This window comes from Dasypus novemcinctus, chromosome 1, assembly GCF_030445035.2.
Source record: "Dasypus novemcinctus isolate mDasNov1 chromosome 1, mDasNov1.1.hap2, whole genome shotgun sequence".
In the NCBI taxonomy this organism is placed as follows: domain Eukaryota; kingdom Metazoa; phylum Chordata; class Mammalia; order Cingulata; family Dasypodidae; genus Dasypus; species Dasypus novemcinctus.
In genome coordinates this window covers 76,464,102-76,483,160 of record NC_080673.1, presented here as the reverse complement: position 1 = coordinate 76,483,160, position 19,059 = coordinate 76,464,102, and the positions used below count along the sequence as shown (strand labels likewise).

Sequence of the window (19,059 nt, the reverse complement as noted above, 5' to 3'; positions counted from 1 at the left end):
TACATCTACAATCAACTGAGGAGATTGCCTTTAGCAATGAGAGACATCTTATTCAATCATTTGAAGGCCTTAAAGGGAGAAGAGACAATTTCAGCAGTCAGAAGGAAGAATTGCCATCTCTACTTCAGCCTACCAGCTTCTCCTGGGGAATTTATCAAAAACCTTCATCGGATTTCCCAGCTCGTGGCCTGCCCTATGGAACTCCCACTTGCCCATTCCTACAGTTGCATATACATATCTCCTGTTGGTTTTGTTTCTCTAGAAAACCCTGACTAAGAAAGATGGAGGAGGTGCCATTAGGCTTCACACAATGCTTCTATACTACAAGCACTTAAGGAAACAGTAAAGGCAGATAGCATGAAGGTGGGAGGAGCAACTACACAAGAAAGAAAATTAAATCATAGAATGCAGCAAGGTTAGATTTTAGTTGATAATCCAAACTTTTATTGATTTCTAAAGTGTAGAATCAATATACTTACAATGCACATAAGACTTAACTGGAATCATAGAATAAAAAGTAAATAGAATTAACCCTGAGAATTTTTTTTACCCATTATGATTTATTCTCTACAACACTTGAAGAGTTAAAGAATTCATTGATTTGCACCCAGAAAGTTATATAGCCAAGAAGCAACCAAGTGTAATGCAAAATGGAATGAAAGAATTGGCACTGAAGTCTCTTTTTTCAGGGAAATAAGAGTGAAAACAAACAAAAAGTGTGTATAGCTTCCTAGGTTCTAGAATTCTGATAGAAAATAACATCAACAGTTAGTGAAATTGCAGATGTTTAACACATCATGGAAAACAGATCTTGTGCAAATATTAACACCCAGGACTTAATTTGTATAGATGATTTTTATTATAAATGATAAAATATATGTATTATCTCAACTACAAATCTTTCATGTTGAAAGGCTCTCTAACATAAGTTGCTTTAATATCGTGAAATGAAAAAGTTTTAAGAACCTCACAGTGAAACAATCCAACGTCCACAAACTTGTGACCAAAAACATTCTCATTTAATTAATGTAAAACAAGAACAATTCAGAATTACAAAGAGAGCATACCCTAGCTGTGGGCATCCTGAGACAAACCAACTTTTCAGACTAAAGGCACCCATAGCTAGGGATGAAAACAACTAGAAGCCAAGACAGCAAAGTTGGGCTGGTTCCTTGAAAACAGTGGTTATCTCTTCTTCAGCTTGAGTAGCACAAGGACAAAGGAAACACTAAGCAGAAAACAATCCCTCTTCTTTAAAACTACCCATCACACTGCAGATACCTGGCCACGCTCTGCACAGCTTTGGACAAGCACAGAGAAGGCAGTTTAGCTGCAGTTTGGAACGGCTGTGAGGATGACCCAGACCCGGCGACACCTTTCCTGAGCAAGGAGTCTATTGTCTGAATCTAAGCTCAGTCTCGTTCCTTAGGAACATCAGACAAGTATGTGGCCATAGGTTGACACCTTTTTCATTAGTGATTTCAGTTCGAATGCCATGGATCCCTACCTCCCAGTCCAGATAATCACTGACATCCTCAAAGTTAGTGAGGAGGGAGTAAGAGCAGAAAATTTTAAGCAGCTCCTGTGGGGTCAGGGCAGAAAATCAGTTGTCCTTAAGTGTACTGGTTAATGTGTATTTCCTGAGTCCTGAATGAAAATTCATGACTTAGAAGGTCCCAGTGCAGCCACAAAGTTGCTCCTCTGTCTTCCAAGTTACAAACAACAGATAGGGGTCATTGATGAATCTAGGAAGTTGTGGTTGCAAGAAGCCATAGAGTGACAGGAGAGGACATCAAACAGTAGCAGCACATCTCTGGTTGCCACCTGATCCTTGGTGTTGTTGGCAGTTCCACTGGGCCAGAAAGAGGGTTCAGTGCTCCTGATTCAGAATTCATTTGGGTAATAGGAGAGTTTCCTGGTCCCAAAGTTAAGTCCCACATGTTCTCCCAGCCATGCTGCCATCCACATGCTGGTGATTTTGAAGAGGTCCTGAACTAGACCTGGGGACAGTTGTTTACTGGTTCCCTTGGTTTTGCTTTTCGTTTACAGATAATTTGTGCTCCTTGACCCCATAACAGCCTGCTGCTAACTTGGGCTCGAGTGGAGGAACACAAAGTCTTTCCCGTCCTGACTCAGTGATTCAGATCAGAATGCTGTAGAACCTGAAAACAGAAAGTCTGTATTGCCAGGAGAACAGCTAAAACAGAAGAGAGGAGCTATTTTGTTTGGGGAATGAGTTTTCTTCCTTCTGATTCCATCCCCTCTTCCTGTACCTTTCCTGCTGACCCAGATGCAGCCAGGGTGGACAGGACCTCTTGTGCTCTGCCATCTCCTGTTGCTTCACTGATCCATGCACCTGAGTGGGGACTCCAGAGAGAAACAGGCTGCGGGAGGGGGGGAGACCCTACCTGGGTGGGGTGGCCCTCACTAGGCAGAAGGAGGAGGCACAGGAGGAGGCTGAGAGTCATGGCTGGACGCCATTCCTGAGCAGCTGGAGTACTGAGCCAACCCTGACAATTTAAAAACAAAATTACAGATCATCAAAGTGGAAGATGAAGAGAGGAGAGGAGCAATGAAGTGTAGTCTCCAAAACCCTGATCTTTCAAAGTGAGTTCAGAGACTCTCCCTATAGTTGTTGGAATAAGAAATAAAATAAAAATAACCGTGGAAGGAACTGATTTATTTTGTCAGGGCTGCTATGAGAAATACCCAAATGGGTTGGTTGAAACAACAGGAATTTAGAGCCCTTTGTTTCAGAAGCTAGAAGGCTTGCTTTGTCCTGGAGTCAGGCCAGTAGCATTGTAGTACTGGCTTGCCACAATCCTTGGGTTCCCCGGCTTTTCTGTCACAGAGTGATGTCCTCTCCTTTCTTTTCTGGGTCCCCAATTACTTCCTGCTTCTCCCTATCACCTTCTTGGACTCTGGCTTCCAGTTTCTTCTCCTTATAAGGTCTACAACAATCTGATTAAGACCCACCCTGCTTCAGTTGATCTCACCTTAACAAAAAATTGCATCTTCAGAAAGGTCCTCTTTGCATTGGGTTCACACCCATAAGGATGCAGATTAAGATTAAGAACTCTGTTTCTTGAGGTACATAATTCATCCTACCACAGTACCAAGAGAGTAGCATAAGTATGTTGAGAGGAGGGTGGTAAAGAAGGTGAAAGGTGAACAGAGTAAATGAGCTAATTTGCCATCTTAAGAATTCAATAGAAAAATTTGGAATCGATGAATGAAGAAATAACATCTTATGCATATGATTTAGAAATATGAATGAAAATAACTGAAAATAATGAAAATGGAAAATGATTTATACACCAAATTTGGTTCTACCAAGAGATGTAGATATGAAGTTTTATTTGTGTGTGTGTGAATTCCAAATAGAAGGACATGCTTGTAGCATGAAATTGGTAATGGAGTTACCCCAGCTTTGTTCTTTATGCAGCATTGGTCTTATGTGATATTTAATTCTATTTGTGAAAATACAAAACTTAAGTAAAAAAAAAAAAAGCTTCAAGTTTTTTTTTTTTTACTTATCCTCCACCAAATGGAAAATGGAATAGGAGTGGTGAAGTGAAGGGACAAGGACTTCTGCTTTTCCTTATAAGCTTTTGGCACCATTGACTTTTTAAACATAGGTTTTCATTGCACTGATAAAATTAAGAAATCTTTATTTTATATAAAGACATCATTTACATAGTCCATATGAAATCCTTGGTTCCAGAAATAGGGTAGCAGCAGGAATAGAATGGAGAAAGTAGATGTGATAGACATAATGAAGAGAGAATTGTGTGGACTCAATAATTTAACATGAAGGACAAAGGAAAAAGAAGATATAAAAATATTTCCAAAGTTTTGAGTCTGGATTTTAGAGTCTCAATGAAAAACAGGGTATTAAGGAGAATAAGTTTGTCTGTGGGAAATGTGATGAGTGTAGTTTTAGACATTTCTACTTGAGGAGATAACAGTAAAGATTAGTGATTTAAAATTGTAAAAACATTCCATCATTTCAAATACCAACTCCTAGCTGGCAAATTCACTCTGCAAAATGGATCTTTTCTCCTTATGTGAGTCTCTGGGTATACATCTAATTATTATCAAGAAAATGGAGAGAATGTGCATCATCCACAGAAAATATTCACAGACTTTACCAAAAAGGGAGACTTATGTATTGCTCTATTGAATTGGGAGCTGGAGAAGAGGTGGAAATTAGATTACCAACTATCATGGGGGAAAGGATAAACCAATGGTTTTGGTGACAAAACTGAATATCCTAAACTCAAGAAAATAGGGCAATTCTAAAACTGGTGAATGACAAATGACTAACCAACATAGTATTAAAATTCAGATTCACTTTTTGTCTGAGTGTTGAGGGGTGGAAGATTGTGTAGGAATACCCTGGACTATGAAAATAGTTTCAGGTCAATAGTAAGTATAGTTCCAATGTGATGAAAACAAGTTTATTCCAACAGTACCACCCACTGGGCATAAGAGAGTGCAGCAGACCTGTCAGATTCTTTTTCAGAGTGCACACACACTCAAAGAAATGTGGAAAGGGAAAATTTGTTTCCAGGGGTTTGTAATAATTAAAACCATGTATAAGTACAAAATCAAGTAATGAAATGTTTTCCCCTTTTATGTCAGCTAAATTAATTAATTAAACTCATATTTGGAGATTTCACTTTGACCTAGAATGTAAAAAGCTGGAAAGAACATCACTCCTACCCTCCCAAAGTGGGAAAAAAATAAATCTACTTTTAACATCACAATTTTTCTTTAAACCATCAGTTTTAATTTTTGGCTGCTCAAATACCATGCAATAAGTTGGCTTAAATGCTGGGGATTTATTAACTTATGGTTTTGAAGCTAGGAGAAGTCCAAAATCAAGGCATCATCCAGGTGATCCTTTCTCCCAGAAGACTGTAGCATTCTGGGGCTGGATGTCAGAAATCTTTGGTCCTTGGCTTTTCTGTCACATGGCCATGCACATGGAAGTCTCTCCTGGCTTCTCTGGATTCCGTTGCCTTCCTAGCTCTTTCCCATGGTTTTTCTGTCTGACTTTCACTCTGCTTATAAAGAACTCCAGTAAAAAATCAAACTGATTCATTTGGGCCACGCCTTAACTAAAGTAACATCTTGAAGAGATTGTATTTAAAATGGGTTCAGACCCACAAGAATGGATTGCATTTAAGAACATATTTTTCTGGGGTACTGATAATTCTAAGCCACCACACCACCCGCGGTAGGCAGAGTAATGGTCTCCCAAAGATGTCCATGTCGGAATCCTAGAACCTGTCAATATATTTCCTCACATGGCAAGGGAGTTTCCAGGCATGATCTTGAGATGACCTAAGCTCCCAACTTAATAAATTAGAAAAAGAAGTGCAAATGAAATCAAAAGTAAGCAGAATTAGAAATAATATAGGTTCAGAAATCAATAAAATTGAAAATAGAAAAAAATATCGCCCCAAATCATTGATAACAAAAGCTGGTTCTTTGAAATGTCAATGCAATTGATTAACATCTAGTCAAATTGAATAAGACAAAAAGAAGCATGACCCAAATTACCAATATCAGGATCAAAGAGGAGATGTCACAACAGATCCTCTGACATTAAAATGCTGATAAGGAAATAGTATGAACAACTTCATGCAAACAAGTGCAAAAAGAGATGAAAGGAAAAATTTTTGAAATAAACTACCAAAGCAAGATGCTTGTTTTCATCACTCCTATTTAACATTGTACTGGATATCCTACTTAAGGCATAAGACAAGAAAAATAAATGAAAGCGATATAGATTGAAAAAGAGGAAATAGAACTGTTCCTATTCACCAACAACACAAATATTAACATATAAAATTGTAAAGCACAGAGGAAACCAGCAAGATGGTAGCGGAGTAAGGAACTCCTAGAGTCAGCTTCTGCTACAGGGCAGTAAGCAAACACCCAGAGCTCTCTGGAGCTAGCTGAAGCACCTGTTTGGGGACTCCAGGAGGTCAGAAGAGCATCCTGTAATGTCCTTAGAAGAGTGGAAGGAGGAGACTACCCATCTGCAGAGAAGACTCGTAAGTAAAGCGCTCCACGCCCAGGAGGCCGGTGCCCATTCTCCACTGGAGGCACAAGCTGCCTGGGGAACTGTTCCGCAGCTGGAATTGAATGCTCTACTTCCCCAACGTGGGGGAGGAAGAGACAGTTGGGCACCAATTTCAGCTACGATGAGGAAATTTAGTGGTCTACAGTATGATCCTGAGAACAGCTAAAGTTTGAGCCTGTCCAGGTCAGAAAGAGGCTGGGAGCTGCCATCTTAACTCTGCCCCCGGCAAGAGGGGAAGCAGGGCAGATGGAGAATCACAGTGCTGGTAGGGACTGACTTCTTCCCATCCAGATCATATTGCAGCTCTAGCCTAGGATTCAGCAGGCCTCTAGCAGGGAGGAAGCTGCAGGGACCTGCGCCAGCCTATCCAAGAAATTACCGGCCAAGCCGCCAAGGCTGCATGATCCTCCCCAGGAGCTGCTCTGTGATGGGAATTGGAAGCTCCATTTCACAGAAACAAGGGAGGAGGAGACAGTTGGCTGATGATTTCAGCTACTGATTGGTAGACTCGGCTGGCTAAGAGATAACCCGGGGCACAACTGGGGTGAGAACCACCCCAAGTCAGAAAGAGGCCAATAGCCACCATTCTGACTCTGCCCCAGCCTGAGGGGAAACTGGGCTGACTGAAACTCTCAGTGTCGGAAGGAACCAGTTTCTTTCACACAGATCAGCCTGCAGCCCGCCTAGGCTTCAGCTCTGCCTCTGACAGGGAGGAGGCTGAGGAGCCCTGCACCAGCCTGTATAGGTAACTGCAGGGAACTTCGGCTGGCATAGACTGAAAATCAAATCTACCTGGGTAACTGTGGTCATCTTAGGACCTGCACTGCATAGATTGCTGCCCACACCTGCAGCTTCATCCCTGCCCCAGGTAGAGGAGAAAGGGATGTGAAGCTCCATCAGTCTCTCTAGTCTACAGTCTAGACCAGCACATGGATTATTCCACATAGCTGTGACTCTGTCCCTGCCCCTGGCAAAGGAGAAAGTTGGAAGAAGCTTCATTGGTCCCTGGTGCAATGAGGGCAGCTTCAGCCTCCACAGCTTACAGCACCAACTACATGCTTGCATAACCAGTAAGGGAGAAATGCATAACCAGCAAGGGAGAAATGATGTGAAGCCCTAAACTAGAGAGAAAAACTGCACCCAGAAAAAATACTCTAGTAAGCCAAATGCGAAGACACCAACAAAAAATTACAATCCACACCAAGAAACAGGACGCTATGGCCCAGTTAAAGGGACAAGCTTCCAGATGATGTAAAGGATTTGTTCAAACAAATCTCCTTAATAAATTCAGTGAGCTGGCTAAAGAGATTAAGGATATTAAGAAGACATTGGAATGAGCACAAATTGAAAACATACATAGAAAAATAGCAGATCTTATGGGAATGAAAAGTGCAATAAATGAAATTTAAAAAACATTGGAATCATATAATAGCAGATTTGAGAAGGCAGAAAAAAGGATTGGTGAGCTTGAAGAAATGGCCTCTGAAAGTGAACATACAACAGAAGAGATGAAGAAAAGAATGGAAAAAATTGACCAAGGTCTCAGAGAACTAAATGACAGCAAAAGGCATGCAAACATAAGTGTCATGGGTGCCCCAAAAGGAGAAGAGAAGGGAAAAGGGGCAGAAGGAATATTTAAAGAAATAATGGTAGAAAATTTCCCAACCCTATTGAAGAACATAGATATTCCTGTCCAAGAAGCACAATGCACTCCCATCCAAAAAAATTGAAATAGACCAACTCCAAGACACATACTCATCAGAATGTCAAAGGCCAAAGACAAAGAGAGAATTCTGAGAGCAGCAAGAGAGAAGCAATGCATAACATATAAGGGATATCCAATAAGATTAAGTGCTGATTTCTCACCAGAAACCATGGAGGCAAGAAGACAGTGGTCTGATATATTTAAGACACTACAAGAGAAAAATTTCCAGCCAAGAATCTTATACCCACCAAGACTGTCTTTCAAAAATGAAAGCAAAATTAGAATATTCACAGATAAAAAGAAACTGAGAGAATTTCTAAGCAAGAGACCAGATTTTCAGGAAATAATAAAAGGAAGTGCTAGAGCCTGAAAAGAAAAGACAAGAGAGAAAGGACTGGAAGAGAGTCTGGAAATGAAGATTACATCAATAAAAGTAACTAAACCTGTCAAAAGAGTGGTGAAAATAAAATATGACAGATAAAGCTCAAATAGTCAGGAATAAACTTAACTAATGATGTAAAGCACTTGTTTTCAGAAAACTGCAACTCAGTGTTAAAACAAACCAAAAAAAAAAACCCTAAATAACTGGAAGAACATTCCATGCTCATGGATTGGAAGACTAAATATCATTAAGATGTCAATTCTACTCAAATTGATATACAGATTTAATGCAATACCAATAAAAATTTCACCAGCATTAAAGAAAAAATTGAAAACACAATCATTAAATTTATTTGGAAGGGTAAGGAGTCCTGAACAGCTAGAAACATCATAAAATGGAAAAGTGAACCCTCATCACCAGACTTTAAATCATAATACCTACCTATAGTGGTAAAAACAACAGGTTACTGACCTAAAGACAGACACAGTATATAAATGCAACCAAATTTATGGTTCAGAAAAAGACCCTCACAGGTATGGTCAAGTAATTTTTGACTAGCCTGTCAAACGCACACAGCTTAGGCAGAACAATCCATTCAACAAATGGTGCTGAAAGAATTGGACATCCATAGCCAAAAGAAGGAAAGAGGATACCTATCTCACACCTTATCCAAAAACTAACTCAAAATGGATCAAAAAACTAAAAATAAAAGCAAGAACCATAAAAGTTCTAGAAGAAATTGTTGGAAAATATCTTCAAGACCTGGTGGTAGGTGGTGGATTCTTAAAGGAGATAAAAGAAGGACTGAGTGGACTATTGGTGTTTAATGTACGTAGAAGTTTTAATTAGATTTACTGTAAAATTGTGGGAATATATAGGGTGGATGGTAACACACAGTGAGTAACAGCTAGTTTATAAATGGGGATGTGACTGAAAATGGTAATCTAATTATGTAAATGTCAATTGACAGAATGCTTGAGAGTAATCTAGGAACTGGACAGCACAGTAAACCAAGAGGTGGGTGAGAATTGTGGTTGATGGTACAGATGCAAGAGTATCCTTTGTTAGCTAGAACAAATGTATATCACTACTGCAGGGTGATGGGAATGTGGAGAAGCATGGGAAAAATATAGCTGGAGTGACCTATGGACTGTGGTTAGTAGTAACAATATAATATTCTTGCATCTATGCAAAAGATGTACTGTGTTGATACTGAGGCAGTATGGAAAATGTGAGCGAAATATACACTATGGACATGGCAATAATCAGATGATATTATTCTATCTGTAGCAAATGACACACCACATTGTGGTGTGTTCATGGAGGGGTGTTGTTTATAAAATATGTGCATATTTTATGAGTTTACAACTTCTGTCTTAAAAAATATATTTAAAAAATAATAATAGGGTGGGTTGGGGGAAAAACACACCAAATGTAAGACAAGAACTACGGTTAGTAGTAAGATTTTGACAGTGTTCTTTCATAGTTTGTAACAAACGTCTCATGACAATGCAAGGTGTTGGTGGAGGGTTGATGTATGGGACCCCTGTATGATGTTATGCATGTTTGCTTTGTAAGTTCACAACTTTTACTATACATTTGTTTGTGTATGTTCATGTATAAAGGTGACATAAATATAATAATAATAGGATTGGTTAGGGGAAAAATACTTTGTGTAGTAGTAGTATTTTGACAATGCTCTTTAATCATTAATTAAAAAGGTTTAAAACAACAATGCAAGTTATTGGTGGTAGGGTGAGAAGTTATGTATTTTTACTGATGTTATATATGTTTCTTTTGTAAGTTCACAACTATTATACATTTATTGTTTATGAATGAGTGATATATTTTAATAAATATTTTTAAATTAGGCAGAAAGAGGAAATTAAAAAAATTGTAAAGTGTCTATAAGCAAAAGGTACTAGGAAGTTTAGCTAGCAAATACAAAGTCAACGCATAAAAAATCATATTTCTATATACTAGATATGAACAATTGGAAATGGAAGTTAATAAAGCAGTACCATTTATAATAATCAAAAAGTACATGAAAGACCTAGATATAAATCTCTCAAAATACGTGCAAGTTAAAAACTAAACAACTTTGATGAGAGAAATCAAAAATATAAGTGAAGAAACATAGTGTGTTCTTGGATGAAAAGACTTGCTATTTTTAAGATGACTTCTCCTCAGAATGATCTATATATTCACTGCAATCCCAACCAAAACCCTAGCAGTTTTTTTAATGAAAAAGCTAAAAATTAAACTTATATGGAAAAGCAAGGAAACCAGAATATCCAAAATAGTTTTGAAAAATAAAAGCAAAATTGGAAATCCCTTAGCCAGATTTCAGGATTTACTATAAAACTACAGAAATCAAGATATTGTGCTACTGCCTCAAGTTTATGCAGCATATAGGTCAGTAGAACAGAATAGTAAGTACAGAGGTAGACCTCACACATAAGGTCAATTGATTTTCTTTCTTTTTTTTTTAAGATTTATTTTTATTTATTCCGCCCCCCCCCCCCCACCCTCACCCCATTGTGTTTTTGTGCTTGCTGTCTACTCTCTGGGTCCATTCGTTGTGTGCTCTCTATGTCTGCTTGTCTTCTCTTCTCATCTTCTCTTTAAGAGGCACTGGGAACTGATCCTGGGATCTTCAATGTGGGAGAGAGGCACTCAGTTGTTTGAGCCACCTCCGCTTACTGGTTCGCTGCATCACCTTTTGTCTCTCCTCTGTGTCTCCTTTGTTGCATCGTCTTTTATGCCATCTCTCTCTGAGCTAGCCAGCTCACCACACTGGCCAGCTTGCTTTCAACAGGAGGCCCTGGGAACTGAATTCAGGACCCCCCATATGGTAGATGGGAGCCCAATCACTTGAGCCATATCTGCTTCCCATCAATTGATTTTCAATCACAGTGCCCAGGCAACTCAATATAGAAAGGGTAGTCTTTGGGCAAATGGAGCTGGAACAATTGGGTGATCATATGCAACAAAAATCTTCAACTATATCTTATATCATAAATATACCCCCTTGACCAAAAGGGGGAAAGGTAAAGACAAATGAGTTTATGTGGCTAAGAGACTTCAAAGTGAGTCAGGAGGTCATTCCAGAGGTAATGCTTATGCACGTCTTATCAGGATCTCAGTGACAGCTAAAGTAGATACTACCCCAAATAGAGGGGCTCCTGAGGGCTTTGGAGACATCCAGACGCTATAGTCAGGGCAGATAGCTCAGGAATTGGTCATTTGTCAGTGGGCCCTACTTTGCAATTTATGCTCACCAGTGTGACAAAATTGGACTCAGTTGTGGTTTCCCTACATGTGACTTTTCTGTCCTTCTATTTGAAACTATAATTAGTACTAGAGTTAGTAGTTGTATGTCAAAAAGACTTAAATCTTTGGACTGTCCATGTGTGAGCTGGGCCCTAAATCTCAATGGAGTTGCAACACCTACTCTCCAGTTCACTGGACTCACCCAGGACACCTAGCAAGGAGAAGACGATGGACAAACAACATACCAAGGAACAAAGGGTGTCTACAACTGCAAGCAAGATAGTCCCATCCATCAGCCGTATGAGATTGAAGTTCCCCTTCAATAAAAGTGGAGTGGGCATCACTATCACAGAGACCTCAGGACTGGGGAATGAACTATGGAATAAAGTGGACTTACAAGTATACTACTATAGACTTATTATGATTCTAGCAATGGAAGAAAGATCATTGATGTGGAGGCACTGGGCACTGGAGGTTCTGGGGGTAAGAGGAGGGAAAAATAGGTGTACTACAGGGACATTTTTTGGGGACTTGGGAACGATCCTGAATGACATTACAATGACAGATAAGGCCATTATATATCCTAGCGTAACCTACAGAGTTTGGAGGGAAAGAGTGTAAACTACAATGTAAACTATAATCCATGCTTACTGGCAATGCTCCAAAATGTGTTTATCAATTGCAATGAATGTGCCACACTAATAAAAGATGTTGCCAATGTGGGAAAATGTGGGAAATTGTGGGGAGTGGTACATATGGGAACCCCCTTTATATTCTATGTAACATTTAAGTGACCTAAGAATATTTTTAAAAATTTTTTAAATTATAAAAATTTTTTTTTACCAGAATGTATCATAGACTCAACTGTAAAACCTAAAGCCAAGAACTCTATGAAATACACACAAGAAAAAATCTTTTTGACCTTGGTTTAAGCAATGATTTTTTAAAAAGTACACAAAGAAAATGAACCACAAAAGAGAAAATTGATAAATTGAGTTTTATAAAAAAAAATTTTTTTAATCTGCTCTTTGAAAGACAATGTTAAGAAAAGGAAAAAGATAAGCCACAGACTAGGAGAATATATTTTCAAAATAAGTGTTTGATGAAGAATTGGTATCCAGAATCTATAAAGAATTCGCAAATCTCAGAAATAAGGAAAAAAGCTAATTTTTTAAAATGACCAATATATCTAAACAGAACTTTCCCCAAAAGAAATAAAATAAGCATACATAAAAAGTGCACATACTCCCAAGTTATTCAAGAAATGTAAATTAAAAAATTAAGGATATACCACTACATACCTATCAGGATAACTAAAATTTCAAAAATGAAATTAATTGACAGTGCTAAGTGCTGGTGAGAATGAAGAGCAACTGGAATTGTTACACATTGCTGATGGGAAGCAAAAATGATTCTGTCACCTTGGAAAACAGTTTTGAAGTTTCTTATGAAGTTACACACACACCTGCCATATAACCCAGCAACCCCATTTTTAGGTATTAGGAGGAGAAATAAACACATATGTTCTCATAAACTCTTGTACATGAATTAGTTCATAGCAGCTTTGTACATAATCAAACAAAATTGCAATCAACACTAATGTTCATCAACCGGTAAATGGATAAACATACTGTGTTACATTTATAACATGGAATACTACTCAGAAAGAAAATGAACAAACACCAACACATGCAACAAAAATGGTTGAATCTCACATGCGTTATTCTATGTGAAAGAAACCAGACTCAAAAGCCTCAAAAAGCTACATACTGTATGATCCTGTTTAACGACATTCTAGAAGTGGAAAAAGTATAGGAACAAAACCCAGATTATTAGTAATTTGGCATTGGGAAAAGGCAGAAATGATTGACTATTAAAGGGCTTGAGAAAACATTTTTGCAATGATGAAAATAGCCTGTAACTTAACTGTGGTGATGGTTACACAATGGTATGTATTTGCCAAAATTTAAAGAATATACACTTTTTTAGGATGAATTTTATTGGGTGTAAATTTTACCTCAATATATCTAGCTCTAAAAAAAAATAAAAATAAGAAAATTTTAAAAATTTGAAACTGGACTGGCCATTTGTTAACTTCAGGATTTCTGTGAATTGGCAATTCCTGAGCTTTGCCAAAGCGAACAGCTGCCAATCAAGAAAAAGCCATGCTGGACAAGGACTATCAACACTCTAACACATTGATACAGTTGAAATTCAAAGTGCTTTAGTAGCATTAATTATGTGGTCTTTCATATTTTCCCATTATAAATTATATGAATTTTTTTTAAAAATTAGAATGATGTAATATTTTTTCTTAACAAATTCTATTTAATCAATACATATTAATAAGCATAAGTCCATCCAAAGCGTACAATCAATGATATTCAGTGTAATCAAATATTTGTGCATTTATCACTTCAGTTATTCTTAGAGCACTTTCACTATTCCAATAATAATAATAATGAACTGCAAACAACCAAAAATCATTTTTTTTAATATTTATTTTATTTTTCTCCCTTCCATCCCCCACCATTGTCTGCTCTCTGTGCCCATTCACTGTGTGTTCTTCTTTGTCCTCTTGCATTCTGGCAGCACTGGAAATCTGTGTCTCTTTTTGTTGCATCAATTTGCTGCGTCAGCTCTCCATGTGTACATGCCACTCCTGGACGGGCTGCACTTTTTCACTCAGGGCAGCTCAATGTGGGGCACACTCCTTGCGCGTGGGGCTCCCCTACACAGGGGACACCCCTGCGTGGCAGGGCACTTCTTGCACGTGGCAGCACTGTGCATGTGCCAGCTCACCACACGGGTCAGGAGGCCCTGGGTATTGAACCCTGGACCTCCTATATGGTAGGCAGACGCTCTATCAGTTGAGCCATGTCTGCTTTCCCCAAAAATCATTATCTCTCAATTTCTCTATGCCTCTCCTTCTGTACATAGTTGCTATTCTTTTTCTTTTTCTCTAGTATATTTATATTTATATTTTGTAGAAGCTTTATATATGCAATATCATCCATATTTGTGTTTTACTTGGGGCTTCACTATCTTATATAGTCCCATTTAACAGTTTTCAGCTTTCCTTCTGGTAATATACATGACTTAGATTTTCCCTTTTAACCTCTGTCATACCCGTATAATAGCTCTGCTAGTTACAAACACCATGGTATGCCTTAACCATTTCTATTCATTTTCAAAGATTTACAATCTTTTTACCAATTCTGCACAGATTAACTTTCCATCCTCTACCCTCCTTCTATCTTCTGATGACCTATATTCTAATATTAATTCCATGAGTTTACAAAATATATTTAGTTCATAATAGTGCAATCATACAGTATTTGTCCTTTTGTGTCTGGCTTGCATCATTCAATATAATTAGGAGGAAATCAGAAAAAAATCGATTTAATAGCATTTAATAGCAACTAAAACAGTTAAATATTTAGGAATAAACTTAAGCAAGGACATAAAAGACCTGTATTCAGAAAACTAAAAAGATTGCTAAAAGAAACCAAAGAAGACTTAAATAAGTGGAAGGCATTCTGCATTCATCGACTGGAAGACTACATATCGTTAAGATGCCAATTCTACCCAGACTAATTTACAGATTCAATGCAATCCCAATACAAATCCCAACAGCCTTTTTTTGAGAAGTGGAACAACCAATTGTTAAATTTATTTGGAAGGGTAAGAGACCCCAAATAACCAAAGAGATCTTAAAAATGAAGAATGAAGTTGGAGGACTCTCACTTTCTGACTTTAAAGCATATTATTTAGCTACAATAGTAAAAACAGCATGGTACTGGCATTAAGACAGACACATTGACCAATGGAACCAAGCTGAGAACTCAGAAATAGACCTTCACATCTACAGTCAAGTGATTTTTGACAAGGCTCTCAAGCCCTCCCAGCTGGGCCAGAAGAGTTTATTCAACACCTGGTACTGGGAGAACTGGAAATCCATATCCAAAGGAAAGAAAAAGGACCCTATCTCATGCCTTATACAAAAATTAACTCAAAATGGATCAAGAATAATGGAATTTTAATACATATTTTTGAAGACCATATATTTACATGACTCAATAAAGTATTAAAATAGTATACTATGAAACATCTCCCTCTCTCCCCTGCAACTCATATACTCAATTTCCTTCCCAACGTGTATGTGACCATTATTACCAGTTTCTTGGACATCCTTCAGATGTATTCTATCTTACATAGAAAAAGCATGTTATAAATTCTTATTTTTCCTTTTCTTACACAAATGGTAACCATAGTATGACCATTATTCTGTACCTCAATTTTTTCATTTAATAATATTCTTCAATATTTCCCCTATTGACAGTCTTTCAAGTTGCTTCAGTATTTTGCTATTAGAAGAAACCTTACAGTGAATAACCTTATGCCTATGCCATTTCATCTATTGTATATCTGTAAGACAGATTCCTAGATATTCATGTTAGATCAAAGACTATATGTATTTGTGATAGATAATGCCAAATACTCTCCAAGGAGGATACACCAATTCACTCTGGCACCACCCAGGTATAGCTGTCTTTTTCACAAGATCTTTATGAACAACTTTTGATCTTTACTAAACTCCTGAATAAAAAATTATACCTCACCATAGGTTTATTTCACATTATTCTTATTTGAGTGAGGTTAAATGTATTTCCAAATGTTTCAAGTGACTTGTATTGCCTAGACTGTTAAACATCTTTCATATCTGTGAGAGATTGAAGTTTTATGATCCCAGAAAATATGCTTTTTGAACTGATCCATTTCTGTGGGTGTGGGATCCTTTGATTGCATTAGATTCAGTTAAGGGAATCTTTTAGTTAGATCATGTTTAATTAGATTGCTTTAGTGCTTTGATGGGACTATGTCAGTGAGGCATGACCCATGTTGGGTCTCTGCCCTCTTCCTGAGGTCTTATGTAAGTTAAGAACAGATAGCAGAAACACGCACAGATGAGTACATAGAGTCTATGGCTTGCTATTTTGCAATCTGACCAGATTGCCCCTGGATAATTGTCTTTCCCTAGGTTAATTTATTGAGACCTGCATTAACCTTTATGCTTCACAGATCTTTCCATTCTTCCTCCTTGGTAAACTCCTTGGAAGGTTGCTTGTTGTTTGGAATAGTCAAATCTGTGCTCTGGAGGGAGATGGATTCATTTCACCTAATTGCCTCATCAGAACTTCCACTGGGGTGAAAGGCACAATCTCTCACATCAAAGCTGCTTTTAACATTTTCCCATTTTCTCTAGGAGTCTTGGAAGTGAATGGTTTATTAAATGAGGAGCAGCACAATTGCTGTCAGAGAAGTCTTATTGAATTAGGGAGTCAGGAGCTTCTTGGTAGGTGTGCCTTTCATTTACTCAGATCTAATGATTAAACTCTCTCCTGGGCGCTGACTTGCTGCCCCAGGGCTCCTATCCTTTGGAAAAGGAGTGCTTTAGTACTCGTAGAGCCAGAGCAGTTCTGCTTCTTTTCTGGGTGACTCCATTGTATATGGACATGAATTGTGACTCCCTGAAGTATTTAGCTTAACAGTTCCCTTTCATCTTTGTGAGGATATGGTCCAGGACTTCCCCTAAAAACTGAGTGTAGAGCCTCAACCATGTGCCTTCAAGTCCTATCTGATCAGTCATTGGAGAATCCATATGTGTCCCAATTACTAGGACTCTGAGCAGAGGTCTCTGTTCTTACTTCAGCAACCTTTGTTGCACAAAGAAATGAAATAAATTATAAAATGTTTATGAATCAATGAATTGAGTATTTAAGGGTCACTGAAATGATTTTATCATTTGTTTTATAAACATATTGCTCTCAAGCCCATATGCAGAAAAAAAGCAACAAATCTTGTTAACTAGCACATCTACTTGTTACCAAGAAACACATTTTGACCATATTCATTTCATAAATCTGTGACAGTTTGAGGATCCTCTAATCTTGTTTAAAAATATTACCCAGTCTTAAAAGCCTCCAAAATATTGCTAGTTAGAGAAACTATGGCACTTGAAAATGATTACTAGAATATCTCAAAATGTTAATAAAACTTGTAGGGAATGCAAAGCTGCCTTCTTTAATTTTGTGATCACTTTTCTTACATTTCTTTCTATTTAACCTTATGATCTTCTATATTTGGAGTAATGTCTCAACTCACCTGCTACTAGGATTTCTTTATTTTCTTAAAGTTTTTGCAATACTTATTTCTAGTGGAAAGGTACTATTGTTTTTCTCTGAATAAAATTGTAAAATATTCCATTTAAAAGGAATCTACACCAAAAAAATCCAACAGAAAAATTTTAAAAAGAGCTTATAAATACTCTTCACATGTGTGGGAGTTTAATACAAACCCTATCCTTATGTGCACATCAAAATTTCTTCACACATTAGGTGAGTTACCTAAAATTTCAAATTTGAATGGCAGTTTAAACAATTTTTATGAAGAAAAATAATAGATGGTAACGCATTGTGTAAATATCTGGTAAGACAGAGTTCATTTTTTAAATAATTAATAATAGTATAATATGATGGATATATGGTCTAAATATCAGATTTATGGTCCCTAATACTACCTTTTTTAGAAAAATCTAATTTCTTACTTTGAAAAGGAGATAAAGTAGTGACACTTACAAAATAATATGAAGCAAGTCCATGCTTCAAAGATGCAGGCAAGGCTTGTAAGAAACAATTATGTGAGTCAGTGACCAAGGCTATTAATAACCCATATTCAAGATGACCCAGAAAGGTCAAATTTGGGCAAGTGAACAAGAGCAATCTTCAGTTCTGAGCAGATATGTTCTCCTACAGCCTGACTAGCGTATGTTATGGATTGAATCATGGTCCCCACAAATACATGTTCATTCCTAACCCCCAGCTCTGTGGCGTGCACCAAATTGTAAATGTGAACTTTGAAGGTGTTATTAGTTAAGGTGGAGAACAAACCAAATCAAGGTGGCCTTAAACCAGTAAGACTAGAGTCCTTCTAAGCATTGGAAATTGGAGGTAAGTAATAGGGAACAGGAGATAGACAGGGAGAGAGAAAGCCATGGCCATGTAATGGAGGCAAAGAGTGACTTATAGGTTGACAGTAAGCTGCCACCAGAATGCTATAGACGTCAGAGAAAGCTTGGCCTGCTGACGCATGATTTTAGACTCCCAGCCTCCAAAAATGTGAGGCAATAAACTCCTATTGTTTGAGACAACCAGTCTGTGGTATTTGTTTTAGCAGCTGTGGAAAGCTAAGAAACTTTCTTTCCTTATTTCTAAATAGCATTTGGATTTCCTTATTATACAGAATTCAGGAACATACACCATACACTTAGTGATTTATCTCTATGAACATCTGAGGTTTGATATGCTTGGAAGTGTTGGCAGAAGGATGTTTTCTTGCACTTTTTCTGTTTTCCTGCCTAGTATCTTACTCTGAAAAGCAAGTTTACATGGAATCAATAAACACTGATGATCTGAGAGAGACTTTGAACTAGGACTTGATGCTCTTAAGTAGCAGCTTTGCTCACTAAAAGGGAGGAACGGTGAGTTGGTCATCTTTAATTTTCTAATACCTAACCTAGGGTCTGCCTAAGGTAGATATTTAATA

The 19,059-nt window shown here is 37.7% G+C and overlaps 1 pseudogene; it reads right to left on the bottom strand.

Moving 5' to 3' along the window:
* Window positions 1-1,259: 1,259 nt before the first annotated feature.
* Window positions 1,260-19,059, bottom strand: part of LOC101428433 (AMMECR1-like protein) — a 33,482-nt pseudogene continuing 15,682 nt past the window's right edge.